The sequence below is a fragment of the Sapajus apella genome, unplaced genomic scaffold (assembly GCF_009761245.1).
Source record: "Sapajus apella isolate SASKATOON/1434 unplaced genomic scaffold, GSC_monkey_1.0 scaffold102, whole genome shotgun sequence".
NCBI classification, from domain to species: Eukaryota; Metazoa; Chordata; class Mammalia; order Primates; family Cebidae; genus Sapajus; species Sapajus apella.
Window position 1 is genome coordinate 3,713,053 of NW_022437042.1, and position 3,260 is coordinate 3,716,312.

General features: G+C 40.7%; 1 pseudogene across 1 annotated transcript; it reads left to right on the top strand.

Annotated features, from left to right (window-relative positions):
* The first annotated feature begins 652 nt into the window (after positions 1 to 652).
* LOC116536626 lies at positions 653 to 1,593 on the top strand (annotated as a pseudogene). The gene has a single exon (XR_004262729.1). The product of XR_004262729.1 is annotated as a 40S ribosomal protein S2 pseudogene (transcript).
* The last annotated feature ends 1,667 nt before the right edge of the window (positions 1,594 to 3,260 follow it).

A 3,260-nucleotide genomic window follows, 5' to 3' on the forward strand; every position in this document is an offset into this window, starting at 1 on the left:
TACCTAGGAATACAACTAACAAGGATGTGAAGGACCTATAAAAAATAAATTAATTAATTTTAAAAAAGTTTTCTTTATCAAAAACTACACAAGTAAAGATCATTCTGTTTTGTGTTGAGTTTATAGTTTTATAAACGTCATAGCAAGTTTTGACACCTTATAGTATTTTGAAGGGATAAGTATGGAAACACTTGATCAATAAATGCAAGCAAAAATATTAATTCTTATGACATTTCTAATATTATTTTACCAATAATTTAAAGCCAGCTTATTTATTAAAGATTTTACTTAAGTCACATGAACTTGAAGAAGCATTTGACTTAAAGTTTCTATTTTTTTCTGATAAAGTATTTGATTTAAGCAGTTTTATTTTTCTTTAAGCCAGTTAGAGCTCTGTTATATATTTTTAGTAGTAAAACATTATGTACATAACACATAAATACATACATCTATTTATAGATCTATAGGCATGCTGATAGAGATACATCTTATATCTTCATAAGATCTATTTTATTTCCTATTTTAGACTTCCAAATTCTTGATAACCTGTTTCATTGCCCTAGAAAGTTGTCACCTAAATAGCCCTGAATTCGCATGTTAGAGGAAAGAGCTCTTAGTTGAAAAGTAAGATGAAAATTTGCAAAATAGCTTCTTCTTCGATAAAACACCAAATGGCGGATGACGCCGGTGCAGCAGGGGGGCCTGGAGGCCCCGGGGGCCCTGGGATGGGGAACCGCGGTGGCTTCCGCGGAGGTTTCGGCAGTGGTATCCGGGGCCGGGGTCGCGGCCGTGGACGGGGCCGGGGCCGAGGCCACGGAGCTCGCGGAGGCAAAGCCGAGGATAAGGAGTGGATGCCTGTCACCAAGTTGGGCCGCCTGGTCAGAGACATGAAGATTAAATCTCTGGAGGAGATCTATCTCTTCTCTCTGCCCATCAAGGAATCTGAGATCATTGACTTTTTCTTGGGGGCCTCTCTCAAGGATGAGGTTTTGAAGATTATGCCGGTGCAGAAGCAGACCCGTGCAGGCCAGCGCACCAGGTTCAAGGCGTTTGTTGCTACTGGGGACTACAATGGTCACGTCGGTCTGGGTGTTGTGTTCCAAGGAGGTGGCCACTGCCATCCGTGGAGCCATCATCCTGGCCAAGCTCTCCATTGTCCCCGTGCGCAGAGGCTACTGGGGGAACAAGATCGGCAAGCCTCATACCGTCCCTTGCAAGGTGACAGGCCGCTGTGGCTCTGTGCTGGTGCGCCTCATCCCTGCGCCCAGGGGCACTGGCATTGTCTCAGCACCTGTGCCCAAGAAGCTGCTTATGATGGCTGGTATCGATGACTGCTACACCTCAGCTAGGGGCTGCACTGCTACCTTGGGCAACTTCGCCAAGGCCACGTTTGATGCCATCTCTAAGACTTACAGCTACCTGACCCCCGATCTGTGGAAGGAGACTGTATTCACCAAGTCTCCCTATCAGGAATTCACGGACCACCTCGTCAAGACCCACACCAGAGTCTCTGTGCAGAGGACCCAAGCTCCAGCTGTGGCTACAACATAGGGTTTTTATACAAGAAAAATAAAGTGAATTAACATTGAAAAAAAAAAAAAAAAAGAAAATTTGCAAAATAGATGAAAATTTGCATCTCAGAGCAGAGAGAAAAAGTCTGCTGTGCTAGAAGGAAATTAAAATGATTTAATTACCAAGTTAAACACAAAATTATAGAAACCTATCATAGGATTGTATAAGGAGACCAATTTTATTTAGATAGGCAGTTCTAATTTTAGTCTCCGTCTTTTAACTGGATGTCTGAGCTCTGGGCAGAGCCCACAGTGTGGCCAATGACACAGCCCTCAGGAAATCCTAAGAACATGTGCCTGAGGTGGTAGGGGTGCCACTTGGTTTTATACATTTTAGGGAGACATGAGACTTCAAATACATTTAAGAAATACGTTGGTTCTACCCAGAAAGGCAGAACAACTTGAAGCAGGGGCTTCCAGGTTATAGGTAGATTTAAAAATTTTCTGGTTGACAATTGGTTGAGTTTATCTAAACACCTAGGATGAATAGAAACGAAATCTTTGAGTTACAAGAGGTTGTGGAGACCAAAGTTTTGTCATGCAGGCGAAGCCTCCCAGTAGCAAGTTTCCAAGAGAATAGATTGTAAAGATTTCTTACCAGACTTAAGGTCTATGTTGATGTTAATGCCAGAGAGGTATAATGAGGCATGTCTGACCCCCATTTCCCACCATGGCCTGAAATGGTCGTTCGAGTTAAATTTTAGAGTGCCCTGGCCTAGGAGTATGTCCATTCAGATGGTTTGGCCTTTAGAATTTTATTTTTGCTTTACAACGCACAGATAGAAATAGGTCTTATTTGTAATAAGACTCCTTTTTTTCTCCTGTTTTAGACTCCTAATTTCTTGATAACCTGTTTCACTACCCTAGCAATTGTTGGCTAGATAGCCCTAAATTTACATAGTAAAGGAACAACTCTTAAGTGAAAATCAGATAGTGAAATTTATATTTTAAAGTACAGAGAGAGAGAAAGCGAGAGAGAGAGGGAGTCTGTGTTAGAGAGAGATTAAAACTGGATGCCAATTCAAACAGAAAATTATAAAAATCTACCATAGGATTGTATAAGGAGACTAATGTTATTTAGATAGGTAGTTTTGAATTTAGTCTTTATCTTTTAACTGGGTCTAAGAGCTTTAGGAAGTGACTCTTGGGTCTCCAAAAAGAGAGAGGTATCATGGGACTAGGCCATGCAATGCTTTTACACTGTACTTCGTTACAAAGACATGTGACATGTCTCTAAATGTCTAAACCAAGCCCTTTCTTATTTTAAACATTCAAGAGTTGCCCCTGTTGAAATAACTATTTTAGTTAAAAAAAAAAATCAGGCAACACAACACAAAAGCAAGCTGTTTAAGATTGGAGAGGAACTTGTCTGTTTACACTCTTGAGTAAAACAGAGTTTGGTATGGTATGCAGAGTAAAACAAAGTTTATCATAAGGTGAAAAAGAGGTTTCTCCCCAAAAATGAGTCTGGCACGTTCTCTGTTTTCTTTAAGGAATCCCAAGCTATTAGAAATTATTCTAGGTCCCTCGTGCAGCAGAGGGTGGCAAGAGAAAGAAGAGACAGGCAGAAGTAAATGGAGAAAATGGAATTCAGTTGACTGAGAAGGATACAAAAAACCTTTTCCTCAAAATTACTGAGTGCTCTAAATGTAAGGGAAAATTAAGGCCATCCTACTTGTTAATCTTAAC